This window comes from Panulirus ornatus, chromosome 57 (genome assembly GCF_036320965.1).
Source record: "Panulirus ornatus isolate Po-2019 chromosome 57, ASM3632096v1, whole genome shotgun sequence".
In the NCBI taxonomy this organism is placed as follows: Eukaryota; Metazoa; Arthropoda; class Malacostraca; order Decapoda; family Palinuridae; genus Panulirus; species Panulirus ornatus.
In genome coordinates this window covers 21,110,320-21,133,176 of record NC_092280.1, presented here as the reverse complement: position 1 = coordinate 21,133,176, position 22,857 = coordinate 21,110,320, and the positions used below count along the sequence as shown (strand labels likewise).

The following is a 22,857-nucleotide window of genomic DNA, read 5'->3' as shown; positions in this document are numbered from 1 at the left end:
AATATATTGCTCGGCTTTTTATTAAGAACTTGGCCTTAGATAAGGAATACCTATACACAGTATGCGGTATGAGAAGGGCTGGTGACATAGGGAATGAAAGTGTAAGAGGCAGACTAGGGTGTTCTGAAAGGGTTCCACCGATGTATGGAAAAAATGAGGAGAGAAAAAGCTGACTATGAGATTATATGTACGAGAGTTGGTGGCAACAATGGAGGATGAGGGGGTGGGGATGACTGTGAAAAAGATGGAAGGACGGAGTGAAGGCCATGGGGCATCGGGGCCAAAACATTCAGGAGGTCGAGGCGTGCACGGGTTAGAATGAACTGGGGCGATGTAATAGATAGAAAGCAGCGTGTTGTCAGTGGAAGATGAGGCAGAGAAGATAACCCAAACCCTGGAGTAGTCTGTGGGACTTGGCTGTACTTGGTGGGAACTGGTTTCCGTACATTACGTAAGAAAACCTGAGCGCGGATGTGTGTCATTATGTCTGTCATTATCATTACTATTATCATTATCAGGATAGAAGACAAAGACTTCCGTACGACCCATGTAATCTAGTTGTCGTAAAAGGCGACTAAGGAGGACTGAAGCCGAGGGCTGTGGGATTCCTCCTCTCGTGTATCATCATTATCCACAGGCAGGAACGACAGTATGGGCCAAGCGAGGACTGTTCCTCGAAGGCTCACACGTCTGTGTTTGACGCTGGTGGTGATGAGGAGGAAAGCAATGATAGGATGAAGTGATATCAAGCCAGTGTTAATGGCATCACCAAGCCGGCAGAGTCAACAGCTGAGATAATGAAGTACAATACGAAGAGGAACAACAATAAAGAAGAGGAACAGGTAAAGCTGGAGGAGAGGGAAAATAGGATGTTGGAGGAGGGAAGAGAAGTAGATGAAGACTGGAAATCTGTTGGTATGTGACAAGGAAGTTGGATCATCCAGGACTCTAAAAAATGTAACTTCATGCCATTACAGCAGTCATGAGAGAGAGAGAGAGACAATGATTTCATGCCATGAAGAAAGTCGAGAGAGAGAGAGAGAGAGAGAGAGAGAGAGAGAGAGAGAGAGAGAGAGAGAGAGAGAGAGAGACCAGAACATGAAAACTTTGTGAAACAACAACTAGTGAGGAGACACACAAGCCTATCACCCCCAGCTGGTGTCATGACCCCCAGCACCCCCTGCTGACATCATGACCCCAACACACCCTCTGCTGACATTATGACCCCAAAACCCTCTGCTGACATTATGACCCCAAAACCCTCTGCTGACATTATGACCCCAACACCCTCTGCTGACATTATGACCCCAAAACCCTCTGCTGACATTATGACCCCAAAACCCTCTGCAGACATCATGACCCCAACACACCCTCTGCTGACATCATGACCCCAACACCCCCTGCTGCCATAACCCTAACACCCTCTGCTGACATCATGACCCCAACACACCCTGCTGACATAACCCTAACACCCTCTGCTGACATCATGACCCCAAAACCCTCTGCTGACATCATGACCCCAACACCCTCTGCTGACATCAACATCATGACCCCAACACCCTCTGCTGACATCATGACCCCACCACTCGCTGCTGACGTCAGGAGCCCAGCTGCCCCTCACCCCAACAGTTACTCCAACATTCTTCCCCGGTGATGTAAGGTGCGGGGCGGCCGAGGGATGCCTCCCAACCCTGTGTCAGGCATTAGTGAAGACTCCCACAACCCAACGTGGGTGTCTGAGGATCCCTCATGCCCTGTGACACTACTGGTAGCGCCTGGGGCGGGAACCAGGTCACACGTGCTGCAGGCCTGGGGGTGTCTCTGACACGGAAAGACGACGAGAATAAATAAAGTACCTGATGCCGTCCATGGCTCTGTGGTGGTCTGAGGCGGCTCTGGGTAAGTGGACACGCCGGGTGAGGTGCGTCGCTGGTCCGAACCCCAACAGAACAGGTCCTCCAGCTTGACGAGATGGCCCTGAGCACCCTCACAACAAACCCCCCCTACAGGACCATCACTAAATTCTAAGAACGCACTCTAACCTGCCTCAAAATATCCCTCCCTAACCCCTAGAAAAAGGACCTACACTAAGCCTCTGGCGAACCTCACCACCCCACGACAAGACCCCTCACTAACCCCATACAAGCTACGGAATCAATATCTGCAGCTTTAAACTGACGGGTGGCAAATACATTTCAATATTCACAAAAACAAAGTCGTACACATCGGTCGCTAAAAACGTAGAAGCACGCTAGAGTGTGTATTCTACAGAGCTACAAATGGTAAATACGTAAAACACTTGGTGACCTAAACGCCAAATAAGCGATGCACAGAAACGGGGGGAAAAAAGGCGAATAAGATTAATGGATTCATAGGTGGGGGCTTTGGAATTGAAGAGCACGAAAATAAATTCTCACTCTACAAGTCACCGGTGCGTCCTTGTCTTCAATACTGTGTTTGATTCTGGTCACCAGACATGTAGAAAGCAACAGACAGATCAAAACACGGTACAGATGCGAGCTACCAAAGATGGCTCCTAGACAGAGAAACAAATCCAATGAGAATAGACTCAACGACTTCATTCACCGTGGAGAAAAGAGCAGGTTAAAAGGTGATCTAATACAGGCATTCAAACTCATCATCAATGGCTCTGATACTCTCGATCTAACAAGCTGATTAAGAATTAAGACTCGTCTGATTTCACACGTAGTCATGGGTTAAAAACTCGAGGTCAAACATTCTACCTCGAATGAAGCGAAGAGTCTATGCTCTTCAGCAGGACTGTTAACACACGGAATGAGCCACCAATGAGAGTGGACACATTCAGGAACCCTACATAGATACGTGATGAATATCTTGCTTCAGATCCACGATTGACGTTACAAATCTGTACGTGTTTCTACACTTACCACACTGATCTAAAGTTTCTGTCCTCTTCCGTTATCACAAACAGCCTCGTTAGGCCCCCGTGGTCTTTTTTGAAGCCTGAGCCAGGTACCCATTGTATCGACCAACCCCTAGGGGTGGATGAATAGCTGGGTTGACTGTGGACAGACCGCCGCAGCCAGAATTCGAACCCCAAAAAGACGTTAGCCCTCTTATACCCCGAAACTACCCTCACACCCCAGAGTAACCCCTCACCAACACCCAGGAGGACCCTGACCAAACCCCCGCAAGGAACCCACTTGCCAGCCGGGGGTCACCGCGCCCCGGGAGACGGCGGGGGTGGGCATCCCCGTTAGCAGCCCTAGTGTGGCGGGTGAAAGTACAGGGTACAGCATGTGGGGGACGGACTGCCCCACTCACCGCTCCCTCTGCATCCTCCCACAGGTCATGACACACGTCCCAGCTGCCTCTGTGTCGGTCCCACAGGCCATGACACACGTCCCAGCTGCCTCTGTGTCGGTCCCACAGGCCATGACACACGTCCCAGCTGCCTCTGTGTCGTCCCACAGGTCATGACACACGTCCCAGCTGCGTCTGTGTCGGTCCCACAGGTCATGACACACGTCCCAGCTGCCTCTGTGTCGGTCCCACAGGCCATGACACACGTCCCAGCTGCCTCTGTGTCGGTCCCACAGGCCATGACACACGTCCCAGCTGCCTCTGTGTCGTCCCACAGGTCATGACACACGTCCCAGCTGCGTCTGTGTCGGTCCCACAGGTCATGACACACGTCCCAGCTGCCTCTGTGTCGGTCCCACAGGCCATGACACACGTCCCAGCTGCCTCTGTGTCGGTCCCACAGGCCATGACACACGTCCCAGCTGCCTCTGTGTCGTCCCACAGGTCATGACACACGTCCCAGCTGCCTCTGTGTCGTCCCACAGGTTATGACACACGTCCCAGCTGCCTCTGTGTCGGTCCCACAGGTCATGACACACGTCCCAGCTGCCTCTGTGTCGGTCCCACAGGCCATGACACACGTCCCAGCTGCCTCTGTGTCGTCCCACAGGTCATGACACACGTTCCAGCTGCCTCTGTGTCGTCCCACAGGTCACATATTTCTCTATCAGTTTGCTTATATACGGTGGTTTTAGTGCCTGGGGTTAATGACACAGTATGGTGGATCTGGTGCCTGGGGTTAATGGCATAGTATGGTGGGTCTGGTGCCTGGGGTTAATGGCATAGTATGGTGGGTCTGGTGCCTGGGGTTAATGGCACAGTATGGTGAGTCTGGTGCCTGGGGTTAATGGCACAGTATGGTGGGTCTGGTGCCTGGGGTTAATGTCACAGTATGGTGGGTCTGGTGGCCAGGGTTAATGGCACAGTATGGTGGGTCTGGTGGCCAGGGTTAATGGCACAGTATGGTGGGTCTGGTGGCCAGGGTCAATGGCACAGTATAGTGGGTCTGGTGGCCAGGGTCAATGGTACAGTATGGTGGGTCTGGTGGCCGGGGTTAGTGGCACTGTATGGTGGGTCTGGTGTCCGGGATTAATGGCACAGTATGGTGGGTCTGGTGGCCAGGGTTAATGGCACAGTATGGTGGGTCTGGTGGCCAGGGTTAATGGCACAATATAGTGGGTCTGGTGCCCCAGCAAGTTAAGGAGTGTTGTACCTGTGAACACCAGCCATATAACCTGATGTATTGTGTTGTATCAGCCACCAGGTGGTGTCAGAAGGTGACCCTCATAAGTTACCTTTACTGTATGCCAGGTGGTAGCACGGGTGACATCCAGCAGGTGGTGCATCCAGCTGTCGCTGGTTGTGTTTTCTATCAGCAGGTGGCCCCAGATGGTGACCTGTATCGTCCAGTTATGTTGACTACAGGTGGTGATATCTTTTGTCTAACTGTTGGAGAAGATTTATCACCTGATAAACAACAGAACCCAGACGGTAATATCTGTTGTCTAACAGATGGTGACCACGTCCTGAGGTTGTCCTTAACAGATGGTGATTTTAGGTGTGCTTAACATCTGCTGTCAGACAGATGGTTCCACCTTAAGGTAATGGACGCCATCTAGCGGGAGGTAACCTGTGTTTTTGCTGGCAAACAGTGAGGCAGGTGTTGCTTTGAAGTTAGCTCTGTGACGACAGATGTGGGGCACAGCTTAAAGGCACCTCAACACATGACCTTCACCCCTTGCAACCTGACCGGGAGATACACACACACACACACACACACACACACACACACACAACGGAGGAGGTGAACGTAAAGGTCCAGAGTGTATTCCCAGACAAGGGCACTCTACCTCCAGACCCATCGCCATGGGAGTGAGGGAGGTACCATGACTGAGTGTTGACTGACCTCCTCGGACACAACATTAACCAACTTCATCTGGGTCGGTGTGAGGCTCACGACCCCGCGCCGCGCTTTATGGCCCTGTAACGTGTATGTAACGCCCATGTAACGTGTATGTAATGTGCATGTAACGTGCACTGTAATATCAACAAGACAATCTGTATGACTTAATCTAAACTTGTTCTGTATTACACAAATGATGTTGTCTATGTTGCTGTCAATATCACTTACTCTCCTGTAATCATGCATCATGTATGAGATGTATCACACACACACACACACACACACACACACACAGTGACGGGAGCGGCACCTTCTGGGTCTCTTGGCCCACCCGTCACCCTCCTATGTCGACGTACTGTTCCCACTGTCCTCCGCTCTGTACTGGCTTCCAACTACCCCGAGATATGAGCCCTTCAACCCACACTATCAATGAACTAATCGGCCATGCGAGGTAAAATCTAACAGTATTTTGCGGGAACGCCAGATGCCCGCCACCATCTGAGACACTAAACACACCCACCATCTGAACCCACCACCTGAGAGACAGTAGACACCCACCATCTGAACCCACCACCTGAGAGACACTAGACACCCACCATCTGAACCCACCACCTGAGAGACACTAGACACCCACCATCTGAACCCACCACCTGAGAGACACTAGACACCCACCATCTGAACCCACCACCTGAGAGACACTAGACACCCACCATCTGAACCCACCACCTGAGAGACACTAGACACCCACCATCTGAACCCACCACCTGAGACACTAGACAGGCCCACCATCTGTGGCATGAGACACAACCACAGACCTCCATACTACAGGAAGTGTGAGGGACTCGCACCACATCCAGGTGAACGTCAAAATTACTTTTAAATACACGAAGGGAAAAAAAGGATGTTCAGTGAGAAATTTGTAGTAGACACGACACCCAGATCATCTCCCTCAGCACCAGCCTGGCCAACCTACCCAAGGACGCGCACAGGTCTCCAATCGGCTCCCCAAGGGCGGCCATCAAACACTGTGCCATCATCATAAGCCAGGGAACTGAGCGACTGGGAGCCAGTCGGCGGCGAGTCAGTGAACCCATCCATTATGGAGGGGGGAAGGAGAAGGTAAACATGACCTGAACTTGTAAGTTCCTCGGTGGTCACCACCACGTCAACACTCACTGGGTCTTTCGTTATCAGAGCAACTCATCCATGACACGAATCCAGCCCGAAACTCACCACGAGATGAGTGGAAGAAAGAGAGGAAATATTTCTACGATAACAGAGTTGTAGACGAATGGAAGAAGCTGAGCGAATGATGACAACCATAAGAAAATAAAAAGAAGTTTTTCCGATACAACAGATATTCATTGATGAGGCCCCACCACTCGTGTTAGAATTCTCACGCTGTAAACACAAGCACTCACATTTACCCACATCATCAACACACGTACGTAGGTAAGTGGGTGGTAAAATCTATGATGAAAGTAGTGTCACGCTCTGACATTTACAGCTGAGCACGAGAGGCGAGCGCTGACACCTGGCGGCAGGTGCACGTGTCAAGTGACGGGAGGCAGGCAGGATGCCCCGTCCCCACGATTATGTTCACCCTGGAAGGTCTCTCGCCATTACCGTTCGTTCGTCCAGTGATGGAAGAAAGAAAAAGAATCCTTTCCCCTCCTGGTGAAATATGCGTCGGGTGTTGCTCTCCTGTAGACGGGTGGAGAGAGGCAGGCGGGGCGTAACAACCCCGAGAGACCACTGCCCTACATAGCAGCAGGACATGGAAGTACCGTACGTGTCCTGGTAAAAGAACAGGTTCTACACTGAGCTCTTCTACCATAACCTGAAGGAGGTGAGAGGAACCGGTGGGCAGGTCGTACTGTGTGGACGCTGAGGCAACGGAGACGAGTGTGCCCACAGGAGTCGACGCCCAAGCCATCCACTTCCCACTTACATTCACATCCGCCCTCCGCCCATTCTACACACCCTCTACATCCTCCCTCCGCCCATTCCACATACCCTCTACATCCTCCCTCCACCCATCCCACATACCCTCCACATCCGCCCGCCCTTATAAACACAGGTTCCACTTGCTTAAGAACAAAATCTTATCAACCAAAATCATTCAGAAGACAGGTGCACGAGGACTGAGGAGGTGATCAACGGGGTAAACAGGAAGTACCGTTTTGAATATCCGGGAATGTAAACCTGACTGACGACCACCGATGGTGAGTGAGGAGCCTCGCCGCGGCAGGTGAAGGGAAGCCACGCTCCCTCTCACGTGTGTTCTGGCCCCGCCAAACACACACACACACACACACACACACACACACTGCCCAACACTCCCAACAGCCACCAGGATTCTATAGACACAAGGCTCAGGGGTACATACAGAGGACGCTGCAGACGAGAGAGAGAGAGAGAGAGAGAGAGAGAGAGAGAGAGAGAGAGAGAGAGAGAGAGAGAGAGAGGCCATGGGACTTCAGTGGGTCACGTCATCCCACAAGCATCGTGCAGGCGGGCAAGTCTTCCCTCACCAGCCCTTAACAGTGTGTTGACCTCTCGCATTACCTCCTGCTCTTCCTCTCTCTTGTCAGAATGTTTCCACTGCACCCCACGATGCCACTCACCACGCTAAGCTAGCCCTGGGAGCTACGTTGGAAAAAAAGAAGTACAAAACATATTCAGTGTTTTAGTAGGTAGGGTGTGGTGCCCTGTCTAGGCACCACCGCTCACTCACACGTCTACGTTCTAAACACGGCGGTGAAAGTAAGTCTGACACGTACGCCTCCTCATCTACTGATTCAAGTGGGCTTTCTGAATACAAATGAAAGTTCGTGAACCGTCGCGACCACTTGTCCCGAACCCCTCACGCCACTGTCGAAGCCTCAGATCACTGTGCTATGAATCGTCGAACCCATTTGTGTCAAGTCTCCAAAAACTTAAGATTCAAACCACTCCACCTGCAATGGAAGACCTCAGTTGCAATAGACACACGCGGTTCACACTCGGGGCATTCCGTATGAGTAGGTAAAGTGAATCCATGATCCTGCAGCCTGCCTGCAGACTGTTGGGACCGGACAGGTGATGCACAGCTCCCGCGGGACCCGGGTCACTAGTGAACCCGTGAGGTCGAACCGCTCGGTGTTCGGAACAAAAGCTTCGAAATGATGAGGTAAACAGTAAGCCACAGACGGACGGGGAAGTGTTCAGCAGCGGACGTAACACGACGAAAGTTGGTTGGTCGGTTCTTCAGGTTTTGGGCCTCTCAACCACCAGGGTCATTAACGGTCGTCAATCACAACATGCAATCACCAACTCAAAACTCTTTAACATGGTCTTCATGTGTCATAGATAATTCTACGATCACATACACCAGGTTTAATGGCTCATCAGTGGAGGATTACTGAGAAATGACTCTTGACCGTCTGCAGTGTAGATGTTTTCTGTGTCAGTGATTATGAATGGAGAAGGACTCGCCTGGTGTATAACTGATGAAAACTTGGAAGAAAAAGTTGGTGTTAGGTCAATACTGAAGTTTTTTTTCCCCTAGTCCAGTGGACAGGGCTGAGGATATGTAAGTGAACCTAGAGCTTATATGTGCTTGATATATTCCACATGAAAAGGAACGGAAACACACACACACACATATCCCCTGCCCACGTATCCCCTGCGTGTCGTAGAAAGGCGACTAAGGGGTGAGGGATATCCTCCCTTCCTGTATCACTTTCCAAAAGGTGGAACAGAGCAAGGAGCCAAGTGAGGAATTTTGCCTGTAAGGCCGTCATCTGTTCTTGACGCTACCTCGCTCATGCGGTAAATGGCGAGTATATATATAAATATATATATATATATATATATATATATATATATATATATATATATATATATTATATCATGAGGCGCGTCACCATGACTTCACCACACGCAGTCCAGGAAGTGATGGTTGGGGTGCAGCCGGACGCAGCCACCGCTGGTGCCACACCCACAGTGCTGACGGTGTGGCCAGGTGGGAGTACCGGGTCACCTGCTGGTCACCTGTACATGTGTTGCAGGACGGACAGCTGCCCACCACGAGGTAGCCCCTGTTGGCCAAGACGGCTTCCAAGTGGCTAGCCACGTATCTACACCAACAGCTTGAAGCCAACGTGTATATCCCAAGTCATTCTGACAATACAATAGCATATAGCATTTGCCTTAATGTGTCATGGTACAGTGTATCAACGGTTTGTATTATCGGTGATCGTGTCCTCCCGTCTCACGGGGGTAAGACGACAACACTCGCGCTGCAGATGTACGGGTGAGCGAGAGGAGAGAACAGGGTATGGGAGGGTGGGGCAGGCGGGCGGGCAGGCTGGGGGCCACCAGTATAGTAAGGTTCCGGCGGGCGGCGGCCAGTTCTGGTATGGCCTGGGGACGGGCCAGTTTTTACCCAAGCCTTACCCGCCTGACATGTTCCTTGGCTTTTCGTTCAGTACCAAAAAACCAGTGGATACAGAGCGTATCATACATACTACTTCGTAATTACAGCCACCATTCCCTCGTTACCTTGGGAATTACAGCGTAAGAGAAAGTGTTGAGGCCTGAGGTATCAGGTGAGTGTGAGGTGGTGCAGTGTGTGTGTGAGTGGGAGGAGGCAGGTCTGCACCAGCCAGGTCGCTCAGCTGGGACACCCGTGGGAAACCTCTGACCTTGAACACTCGCTCTGTTTACCTACACCCACATCCTTGTATGTATTCAATATTCCCACGTTATGCTGCACACACACACACACACACACACACACACACACACACACACGTTCGTAACGATCCATTCATCCAGACTCATGATAAACTGCACGTAATAGGTAATTAAGGATGCGCGTTGTTACCACTGCTACAGTAACTGCGACAGGTAACTAGCAGGAAGACCTTTCGTGTTACCACATTTATAATGATCAACACACATTAATGATATCATTAACTGTCAAGGTCCTAATTCTCATGGTTGTATTCACGACATACGTTGTTACAGGAACCGCACCGTTACTTGTGTTTTTCTCTGAGATGTTACAGGAACAGGTGACGGAAAGACATACCGTTCCCTCACCCCACCCCACCCGCGACCCACCTCCTGCCCCACCCTCACCCCAGCCATGACCCACCTCCTGCCCTACCATCTTAATCCCAGCACAGCCATGGTACACCTTCTGCCCCACCATCATCCCAACCATGACACACCTCGTGCCTCACCTTAACCCCAGCCATGACCCACCTCCTGCCCTACCATCTTAATCCCAGCCCAACCATGACACACCTTCTGCCCCACCCTCACCATGACCCACCTCGTGCCTCACCTTAATCCCAACCATGACCCACCTCCTGCCCCACCTTAATCCCAGCCCAGCCATGACACACCTTCTGCCCCACCCTCACCCTAACCATGACCCACCTCGTGCCTCACCTTAATCCCAATCATGACCCACCTCCTGCCCCACCTTAATCCCAGCCCAGCCATGACCAACCTTCTGCCCCATCCTCACCCCAACCATGACCCACCTCCTGCCTCACCTTAATCCCAACCATGACCCACCTCCTGCCCCACCTTAATCCCAGCCCAGCCATGACCCACCTTCTGCCCCACCCTCACCCCAGCCATGACTCACCTAAACCCCAGCCCAGCCATGACCCACCTCCTGCCCCACCCCTCACCCAAGCCATGACCCACCTCCTGCCCCACCTTAACCCCAGCACAGTTATGACCCATCCTTAACTTCCTCTTCCTCTGTCATGTGTCGGCCTTACGGCTCACTAAGACACCACCTTCTACTTGCACCGTCATGGTCGTCCCGTCTGTGCGTGCGTCAGTAAGTGGGGCATCTCTGTACGTCGCCCCCACCTCAGTAAGTGCTGGGAGGCGTCCCTGGCGTACTAGCATGAGGTGTGGCCCCTCCGGCTGCCAACGGCGTCGCCACCTTCCGTCCTGCAGTCACCGACCTCATCAATTCATAACTGTATCTCGTCGCCGCCGTATTTAAACCAGGTGTTTCCTGCCGCGGTACCGTGTGGCGGGGGGTCGTGGGCCGTGAGCAGGGAGCCGTGTCCCTGACGCTGAGGACTGGGTCACCATGCACGACCGAGGCCACGACCGGAACTGTGCCACGACTACGGTTATGATATGCAAAACAACGTTACGACGGGACGGAACGCCCCCTCGTCTTGACAGGTCGGGAAGTTTAGCCTGGCGGAGGCGCTAGCGAGGAGGGAGAGAGGGCGTGTCCGTTGTCGACGGTGCTACAGAGGCAAGTGGGTTGGTGTCCGTGGCGGGCTGGGATCGTAAGAACGTAACTGTGGCTAGTGGGGCTGTATGTGTCATGGGCCGGGGGTAGGAAAAGCTTGACAGCATCCTTGGTGAGTCCCTGGTGAGGAAGAAGTGTGTGTGTGTGGGTGTATGGGTGACATGCGTCCGTGGTGGCCAGGGATGGTATGGGCTCTACCCAGGAGGAGGAAGGGATGTGGCCGTGATAGGAGGGGCAGGGTGTGTCAGGAACGGGGGAGGTGTGGCCACGGACCAATCCTTCCCAGATTTCCCTGGAAAAGTCCGTATTTTGTGAGGGCGTCCCAGCATTTGCCCTATTATTTTCGTAAACAAAAATCAGTCTTTTCCCTGCATGTCTCAGATTTTGCGAATCCTCGGTTCTATCTCCTTTCTTTTCAAATCATTTCTGAAGGTTTTACTACCAACTGCACCAGACGGTTCTTCGTAAACACGACTTCCAGGTGCTCTCATCCAACACACACACACACTCATTGCCATCTTGCATAATGCTCTCTGGATACTTTTCCTAGGATGAGAACCGACGTGAAACTTGCTTCAGTTGTATAAAAAATTCCAGCACCATATCATCCCCTGGCATACACCCCTCTCCCCCATTACCGCCTCCCGCCCATCTGTCCCGGGTTTTGGCGAGGAGAAAGTCACTCATCGTGGGGTGTGGGGGAGGCGTCTGGGGCCGAGCCTGGCGCAGGCTGCGATGCCGGGGCTTGACCTCAACCAGTAGGGACGCCAGCTGATGCTCGGGAGGTAACAACCAGCTGGTGACGGGGTCAACAAGTTAGGATACCAGCTGGAGCTCGGGGAGTTAACATCCAGCTGGTGTTAGGTCAAGTAAGGGTGCCAGCTGGTGCTAGGACGTCAACAGTCAGCAAGGGCGTCGCCTGGTGCTGGGCCGGGCGTCAACAACTAGTCGGGGAGCCAGCTGGTGTTGGGCGGTCAGTAACCAGCACAGGAACCAGCTGATGTGGGCGTCAGTAACCAGCTGGAGTGCTGGAAGGGTCGTCATTAAAAAGCTGGCGCTAGGGTAGCCTTCAACAATCATCTGGGGAGCCAGCTGGTGCAACCACTGTGACCACGGATGCTGGTAGCCTTCCCCACAACCACACTACCACCATCCAGTCCCCACCACCACACTACCACCATCCAGTCCGCACCACCACCATCCAGTCCCCACAACACTACCACCATCCAGTCCCCACCACCACACTACCACCATCCAGTCCCCACCACCGAACTACCACCATCCAGTCCCCACAACACTACCACCATCCAGTCCCCACCACCACATTACCACAATCCAGTCCGCACCACCACCATCCAGTCCCTACAACACTACCACCATCCAGTCCCTACCACACTACCACCATTCGGCCATAACTACCACCACACTAACAGCCCCAACCACTCACTGCAGAGTATCCCCCTATACGTGCTACCACGGTGCACCTGGACTCCAGAATCATGACGTCCCGGGAGACTGAGGTGGTGTTTGTGTTGGCGTGGCGGAGGCAGCGGCGGCGGAGGCGGAGGCGACGGCGTTCACCTAGCGTGTGTAAGTCGGAGGCCGCCGCCGTTGAGGCCGCCAGTGACCACGGCGAGCCAGTCCCAGGGGGACGCTCACCACGGCAGAAGTTACCCCAGACCACCATACTCCGCCGCACACGTGGCGTCAAGAACAAAATACTTTCCCACAAGAAACTTGTCTTCGAGCGGTTGTGAGAGCGGCCAGCGGAGGCGGCCTCCCGGGGGTCCAGACAAGGCCAGCCAGGCACCAGGGTAGGCCACGATCACCAGGACGTGTCAGGTACATGGCTGACGTTATCGTCAAAACCTGTGGCTCACCATCACAGGAAAAGCGATTCAGCTGTCTGACTCCGAGACTCTCGACCCTCCTGTCAGTCGCTCCAGCGGATCACTGAAAACGAATCGATCCGACAATCCATAAACACCTGACTAGGTCCTTCAAGACGTCTTTAACGGCGACGAAAAAGACTAAAACTCGCAGGGAGGTGGTAGCAGTTACAGCCTCACTCATGCCTGATCAATCTACAGGGCCATCTTGTACATGACTTACAGTCAGTGGCTCAGCGGCATCTCACAGGTTAACGAAATCATCGGCAAAACTCCAAAACTCTTCGGTCACTTACGAAACAAATGGACACTTCCAAGACGGAGCTGTTGCCCGCGGGGAAGTGGCTCGCATTCCGGGGTGAGGCCTGATCCTACCTCCTGCTGACGAGGTGAGGCCTGATCCTACCTCCTGCTGGCGGGGAGAGACCTGATCCTACCTCCTGCTGGCGAGGTGAGGCCTGATCCTACCTCCTGCTGACGGGAAGAGGCCTGGTCCAACCTCCTGCTGGCGGGAAGAGGCTTGATCCTACCTCCTGCTGGCGGGAAGAGGCCTGATCCTACCTCCTGCTGGCGGGGTGAGGCCTGATCCTACCTCCTGCTGGTGGGGTGAGGCCTGATCCTACCTCCTGCTAATAGGATGAACTCTGATCCTACGTCCTGCTGGTGAGTGTGTTCTGCCTGCCATTGTTGGGTTGAACCCCGAAAGACAGAGGTGAAAGAATACTTACGTACCAACGCTTATCACGAGAATCTCTCCAAAATCAGATATAGCTGCCGCGTTCTGCTCACCACAGGAAATCTAGTCATGAACGACTCGTGTGAGACCTGTGATGTCGAACGTTATGTGCAACATGGACACTGAGAGCCAGCCAGCAGCCCACGTGTGGGTGAGGCAGAAGTTATCAGGGCCAAAGGACTGAAACCTGACAGCCGGTGAAATGAGACAAAGAGCCTAGGAGAAAGGTGGATGGTATGGCGTGACTGGTGCGCCAAGCTCCATGTTTCCCCGGTTGTGACATCAGGTGTATGTACATCTGCCTGCACAGCCCCGCCACACACCTGACCTCCTGTACCTGCTGCCACACACACACAAACACACACACACCTACAGTCATCCAAGCTTCCAGGAACATCATCTTGGAGGTGATTAACGACGCCACGCAGCGGGTAATCAAGGACGGTCCCCTGCGTCCTGCAGCCAGGGTTCTCTTACGATTTTGCCAGTGTGCAGCAAGTGGTTGCAGGGGGAGACTCCTAAGTTCCCACTTGCAGAGAAATGATCCCGTTGTCCCGACCAGCACAGCGCCCAACCACACCTCAGGTCCAAGACCAGGGAGTAATTCATGACCCGTTTTCCAAGTCGATAAACAGCAGTCAAAAACTTGACTTTTGGGGATAAAGACGAAACTTTTAAATGGCATTTCCAGATATTTAAATCATCTGAAGTTATGAGACAATAAGGTACATTAGAGATACGTTAATTGTGTACGGAATATCACGGGTTTGTCTTGTCACTAGATGATTATGCCAATGCTCCCCAGGAAGACGTTCTGATCACCTTATGGATCACCCCAGGAAAGTTACACCATATTTGGTAAATCATCTTTAAATGTTAACAATATTTAAGTTAAACTGATGAATCTAATCCTGGATGTATCATGATACGGCCAGAGCCAGACTACACTGGACCAGGAGCCAGGCCAGGTAAGGTACTGGCGGTCCGACGCTGGGGAGAGCCACTGACAGCGGAACGTCGCTTCCTGTCCCACACAACCATAAGCTTTGCTGACCATGACTCACGCATGGGTCCGCTCGCCGTTCAAATCCCGTGTATGAGTGTGTACGATATATATATATATATATATATATATATATATATATATATATATATATATATATATATATATATGTGTGTGTGTGTGTGTGTGTGTGTGTGTGTGTGAGAGAGAGAGAGAGAGAGAGAGAGAGAGAGAGAGAGAGAGAGAGAGAGAGAGAGAGAGAGAGAGAGAGAGAATGGCCATAATAATTGCCCGTCACTTCAGCAAACACATAAAAATCTCCTTGGGCCAGACACAGTACATAAGGACATTACTATGGACCGGGGATATCCGTGGCAGCCTGATGAAGGTTAGAATATGACTCGTAATATTCCCAGATTACATGAAGGTTTCTTCAGGACGAGTCTCATGTTGATCAGGAAGAACCCTGGCACGTGGAAGGCAAGTGGCACGTATAGACAACAGAGAAACACAAGAGTGGGAAGGGAAGGTGTGTGGATGATGGGGAAGGAGGCAGCAGAGTTAACAGACCAGACACAGGCTGCTGGTGTGCTGAACACAAACGATTGCAGTGTTACACTGCTTAGTGTACACCTTCTCCCGTAGCCAACCATCTGTAGGATCCGTGACAAAGCCACCACAACGAGAACCACCAACACAAGTTCCTTACTTTCATAACAAGTAACCATACAATTGACCAAACATTTTACGGTTACTGACAACAACCATTGTAATAAGACGTGAAACTGACCGTAGCCACCACAAGATTGGTGTGGTCACCCTCCTCTCTCTTCTCTCGTAGTCACCTGCAAGTGATGGCATGTCCCTAGTCTTGCCTGTGGGGCCACATGCTGGTGTTGGCCTGTCCCCTCACTGCTTCAACAGGGTCCCTTTTGTCCCCAAACACTTTCTTCGTTGTTTCCAGCTTACGACCCACATCATGGCACACACTTCCCTCGGCAGACTTGCTACTCTTCACCACCTAACCGTAGTGTTGACGGTGACGTACGGTGGTGTCCTCGAACTGGCGTCATCACACGGTCAACAATACCTGATCCTCCACAAAGGCCCGTAATCACCCGGGGTAATGTGCCTTCCTTCCCGGCACATACTCGTCCATCACCAGAACTACAGAAGGTGCTTCTCTCCATCGTAAACGCCTCAGGTGAAGCGCTCTTGCTGACTTGAAGGCTGCCTAAGGAGGATTCTGTGGCTTAGCACTGCCTCCAGCAACTGATGAACACTTGTGCCGGGGAAAAGGGAGTCAGGCGATATATTGCAATACATTTCTTGACACCCTTCCCTTGGCTCAGTAGTACATCACACGCTGCAGGCAGCTGTCAGCCACAAAGCTCCCCCAGCCTGGCCTCACGTCAGCAGGAGCGCCTCAGCACCGCATCCTTGTCTCCGTCCCGCTCCTCATACCCGCCAGCGGGCTGACCACATTGCTGCGTCACTCACATTATTTACATCTTGAGAGCATCTCCTTGATCTATCACTTCTGCCGCTGGCTCGGGTGTTTCCATCCAATACTCTCTCTACTCATGCCACTGCCTCTGTGTTCTCAGGACTACTAAAAACAATGTCTCTAACCCTTCCTTGATCGTTCGAGACATTTGCCACATTATAGGAACACAACATTCTTCTCCGTTATTAAATCTATTGTCAATAAGACAATATGAATGTGGAAAAAAGATCAATAGTTAAATCCCTCAGCTCCATTTGTGACGGTCAGTGTCTGACTCAAGTCCTGCGCCTCGAAGACCACAGTACTGTCCATATGAATAGGGTGACAACAGGGTAACAAAAGTAAAGTTATCTCCCTAAAACCTGGGACATTTCATTGATAGAAATGCATTGCGAGATACCCTTGTCGTCACCTGTGCTTTATCTATCCTTTCTCAACATGACGGTGGTAACATTCCCAGGAAACATCTGGCATCCCCGTCATCAACGGTTCACTTGAAACCATCTTACCCGGAGGGTGGCGTCCAACCCCCTCCCTCCCGCAACACTACCTGCAAAGGCCATTTATTCTTCCTCAGACGCACACAAATACAGCGGGCGCCGCAGTTCCCGCCAAACCAAATGTATTGATATTTACTGTGTTGTCCTTGGTGTCAACGCTTGTTCACTACAATGGTCGTTGGCCTTCCCGCCGACAGCAAAGAAACTGCAGTATCATGTTCCGGGCAACTTATAACCACCACCACCACCACTCTAAAGGGGCAAAAAAAAAAAAAAAAAAAAAAAAGTGAAAGTGAACAGATCCTAAGTCTCGTTTTCTTTGGATGACGTCACAATGTTCCGCTTGAGTTGGGACGTGATCTTCCTCAACGGCCATGATTTTGAAACTGCAGCTTCATGATATCATATCTTCATGAATTTCTTAGGGGTAGTCAACACTGACAGCAATATTACCATTTAATCCCATGAGTCTTGTGAGGCGGAGGGTGGCAGGGATTTGTCACTGCAGGCAGTACTGTACAAGGCGGGAAGCACTCCCACGGCATTTTGCTTCTATGATAACCAACATTTTATGGGCACAACATGCCCCAGTCCGGGCCATCTCGCGTGGGGGAAAAAATAAATTATCAGGGCTCCGTGGGTGTTTATATAGACCTGACTCATACAAAAACAGGGAAAGACACAGTTTAGGTGTTCGACGGAAGAAGGATAACAGCCAGTCCTCGAGTGGCTGGTCTCCACACATCAACTGAGGGAAGCAGCAGCAAAAACGACGGGTACAATCCTTAGTGCTGGAGAAACGAGCAGATAGCTCACGGAGAACACTGGCCAAAATAGCACCTGTAGAATACAGCTGTAACAAAATTACGCCCAAGAGACGAATAGGTAATAATACAAGAAGCCTTCTTGATAGTCATTACCTTCTAACGACCATTTTTGTGGTAATAATTACACAGTTTGTGCATAAATTATGTCACGGTGAAGTTTCGACAACTGTGCTCGGTGGAGTCAGCCGGTGTGACCACGCTCGCCTGATGACTTCTCGCGATATAACGGCATCCAAGGATTTGTTTTTTCATATCTTTGTTATCCATCACACAAAAGGATAATTAATACATCTAGGTGATAATATTCACTTAAGATACTTTATGCTGATTATGAATTTAAAATCTTGATAATTGTGAGACCAGTTGTATAACTAGATCTACTGTGTTAATGATTTTCTTCATCAGTAAGGTTCTGTTTAACCTGATGACGTGGTGCACCTCTGCAAGGCTCCCAGTCTGTGGGAGAAGGTCACTTGCACTCCGCCGTGTGCGCTGGTCAGAGGAACATGACACACGGATGTTAAGCCGTGTGCTGTTCTGAGTATATGGTGAAGACTTATCTATCGTAATATATATAGACATCATTACTGTTCTTTGTGAAATATGGCGGCGGTAACTAATACCAGTAGATAATGATATAAAATCAACAATCCCTTCCTCTGTGGTCAACTTTTTGTGGAGAAAATCAAGCGGTACAAGTGGCATGTAGTGGGCATTGAGGAGAACGGACTTTCAACACACAACAAGGCCTATTACCTCTCGAGATCACAATCATGACTAAATTTGGATATCTCTCAATATCAAGTATTAGATCTAATATATGTGCCTCATTTCTGAGAAATACTCCAGCAAAAAGCTTAGTGGTAATGAAGAGCTAAATTGGATGTTCACTTCGTTCTGTTTTTGTACCGGGATATTATTGTTATGGTAGCGAAACGACCCTCTCCCTTCATGACCAACTTGGTCCACGACTCTGTTGGCCTCTTCAGTGAGAGTTCAGGTGTTACCGGCTCTTGCAGGTCGGCAATAGCATCAATGGCGCGTCACAGACACTCCATTTTTTTTCTCTTAGCCATTCCTGTACTCCGTCTTCTTGAGAACTTGTTGGGTGGGATCAAGATGGCTTTTTGTCTAGCAGAACCTCCAGTGTGGGTGGGCAGGTGACAGTGTCCGACGCCTGAGACATGTTATGGTCATATTCTGGTCGTTGTGTGTCATTAATGTGTGTTGCAATGTATGACACCCCAGCTTACGCATGTTCATCGATCACCTCCACAAGGGAGATGATGGACAGCTGGGTTGGTTGTGAGCCTGCTGCCCTCTCCAGGACTCGATCCTGAGCCCGTCAGATTAGTAGACCACTCCACGCACCACTGCACCACGGAGACTCGTGCACGTGTGAACTTACCGCGGTCATGATCTGCTACACGATCACGTCACCAGAGCTTGCAGCATGCACGTCCATGCACACGTCAGGTGCCGGTGTAAGTCTGCCTGACGGGTCACAAGCTGACCCCCCCACCCCCCAAGGTGTGGCGCCAGACAAGCGACGCAGTGTTCCCACGGTGACGTATGCAGGGAACAGCCATGGCGGAGGTGCCAGACGCGACGTGCCAGTGAACTTATCACAGCCATGAGACGTTTCATATGACATGACTGACAAGCCCACTTGTGACCACTATTCTTGGGAGGAGGACCACGACCAACAATGATGCCTACTCTCCTCCCGACATCCACAAATTTACCCGAGACATTTATGATACAATTCTCAGTTTCTCAATAACGTAATCTTAACATATCAAGACTTCCCAACACGTTGAAATATTTACTTGATGAGCTCACGTATTCTAAAAATATCATCATTCCATTAAAAAAAAAAAAATAGAAGTAATCTGGAGTTACATATGTGATCAGGGGGTCACGACGACCGGCGAAGCAGATTGGGATAGGTGGGTGTGGCGGGAGGCGCCAACGTCCTGTTGGTCATGCTTCCCCGTGCAGCCAACTCCGCCCGCCACACTCCAGGAACTGTGCTCACGCGGAGTGGGTGGGGGTAAGGCCGGCCGGTCCCCACAGATACATGGGTCGGGTGGTGGTGGGCGTGAGGGCGGGCCCCATAGACAAAAATATTTTGGGAGGGTGAGCCAGGGAGTCTCCTAAGGGTCCCCCTAAGGTTTCATGCGACAGACGGGAGTGAGGGTGATCGCCACGGACACATGCAGCGTGCTAAGTCTTGATCCTCATGTATACACAACCTTCACTCTTCACATGGTCATCTATTGTCTCTTGGATCATGTAATGGACCAGCGATTCGCCGCAATACAAAAAATAATATTTTCTAAAATACCATTCGCTTGTCTTTTCATTAAGAAACATTCGTTATAAAATCATCTCATAGCTACACAGAACTGAAGTGCTGCCCCCCCCTCGCAAGCAGCGCCTGCTCGGACTGCACCCACGTGTCACGCGGGCGTTGTCAGACTGCAGGCGGCTCGCACGGCCCAGGCTGTCCTCAATGCACCTTACCACACAACTTGGGGCCCACCAAACGTGAGCGAGGCTTGTCGCGTTGCCCGCCAGCACCACAACACACACCGCACATGTTACAGTTTACATTGGTAAGCTCTCCCTTTGTGCATTATTACATGACAGCTAGAGACTGAGTGTGAACGAATGGGGCCTTTGTTGTCTTTTCCTAGCGCTACCTCGCACACATGAGGGGGGAGGGGGTTGTTATTCCATGTGTGGCGAGGTGGCGATGGGAATGAATAAAGGCAGACAGTATGAATTATGTACATGTGTATATAAGTATATATATATATATATATATATATACATATATATATATATATATATATATATATATATATATATATATATATACATTGAGATGTATAGGTATGTATATTTGCGTGTGTGGACGTGTATGTGTATACATGTGTATGTGGGTGGGTTGGGCCATTCTTTCGTGTTTCCTTGCGCTACCTCGCTAACGCGGGAGACAGCGACAAAGCAAAATAATAATAATAATAATAATAATAATAATAATAATAAGAGCAGAAGAGGGTGTTTTGAAGTGGTTTGGGCACATGGAGAGAATGAGTGAGGAAAGATTGACCAAGAGGATATATGTGTCGGAGGTGGAGGGAACGAGGAGAAGAGGGAGACCAAATTGGAGGTGGAAAGATGGAGTGAAAAAGATTTTGTGTGATCGGGGCCTGAACATGCAGGAGGGTAAAAGGAGGGCAAGGAATAGAGTGAATTGGAGCGATGTGGTATACCGGGGTTGACGTGCTGTCAGTGGATTGAATCAAGGCATGTGAAGCGTCTGGGGTAAACCATGGAAAGCTGTGTAGGTATGTATATTTGCGTGTGTGGACGTATGTATATACATGGGTATGGGGGGGGTTGGGCCATTTCTTTCGTCTGTTTCCTTGCGCTACCTCGCAAACGCGGGAGACAGCGACAAAGTATAAAAAAAAAAAAAAATAATGTAATAATATATATATATATATATATATATATATATATATATATATATATATATATATGTATATATCCGTTAATTGTCTTCATTCCACTGTATCATGCACAATTTGCTTTTGCCCAGCATATGATTCACAATGTAATCTGACCAGAGTTGGCGCTTTTCTACTCCTTTTTGCCGAGTCACATAAGATCATTCAGTAAATACATCAGACCTAAAGCATCGCCGTGCAGGACACCACATTTTGAGGTGTCATCTTTGTTCCCTTCCTCTTGGGTAATATCTGTGAGCGTGTGTATGTATGTGATAGACTACTGGAATGATGGACAAGAAAGCTTCACTTCTCACCCGATCTGATCGCACGAGCCCAGGTGAACTATCTCTGAGCGGTACGAGGCCAGTCAACCGCTCAAGAACCAGGAAGTTTTCATGCCTACGATTAGTTACATCGACTTTTTCAGGATGGCGATCGTGTTAGTGGTTTGGGAAACTCATGGTAAAAATCATCCTCGCAATAATTTGAAAATAGAAAGTACTGGTGTTGTGGACGTTACGAGTTTAGGTTGTGATACTGCTGTGACCAGGTGGAATCAGGCGTTAAAACTGTGTTGGTAACAACGGCTCACCACCAACTTGACATTATATGGTTGGTCACCCCGCCAGATTAACAAGACTCGCTTTTTTCAAGTTTAGGTGATGATGATGAAGAATTTGGCCCAAATGATAACGTGACGCGAGGCACATCGAAGCTCGAACTATGGCATATATGACCTAGAGAACTTCCATGTTCTACAACGTAAAACAAATAAAGTTCGTTCATAAACTTAACCTCTGAGACGCCCGCTCTCAGCACACGGCCGCGTGAGGCTCACACATTTATGGGTGGGCAGGAAGCCCAGCAAGCGCCTCGCCTTAGGCAAGACATGACCGTGATGGGTAAGGCTTGCTTCCCTGCCTCCAGCACGGCGTGAACCACTGCCACCATGCCCTACATGACCGATGGCCTGCTTAGGCTCACCTCACTACCAAAGCGTACACTGTTGTTATTGCCACAATGGATGTTTATCTTCGCCACGGAGGTGAATCGTCAGTCACTACCTGCACATCAACTTGCATAATGAGTCGATACATCAAACCCGTCATGACCTTGTCCGACACCCTGTCTCAGGTGGGCTACGCAGCTTGAAGGTCTTTCTACACCTACTGAAGCAGCTACTAACAGGGAGCTGCTGGATCTTGGCTCGCTTCTGGAAACCCTCGTAACTCAGCACAAACATACTACCAACGCTCACACAAATGCTGAATTGAATGTATTCTACTTGACCGTTGTCAGTTTACTATGTTTTGGGTGAATGAGTCCAGTGCCTCCAAGGGGTAAGACAC

At 50.5% G+C, this 22,857-nt stretch overlaps 1 protein-coding gene across 1 annotated transcript in view; it reads right to left on the bottom strand.

Annotated features, from left to right (window-relative positions):
* The window catches only part of jbug (filamin-type immunoglobulin domains fbug), a 152,943-nt gene that overhangs the window by 123,140 nt on the left and 6,946 nt on the right, over positions 1–22,857 (bottom strand).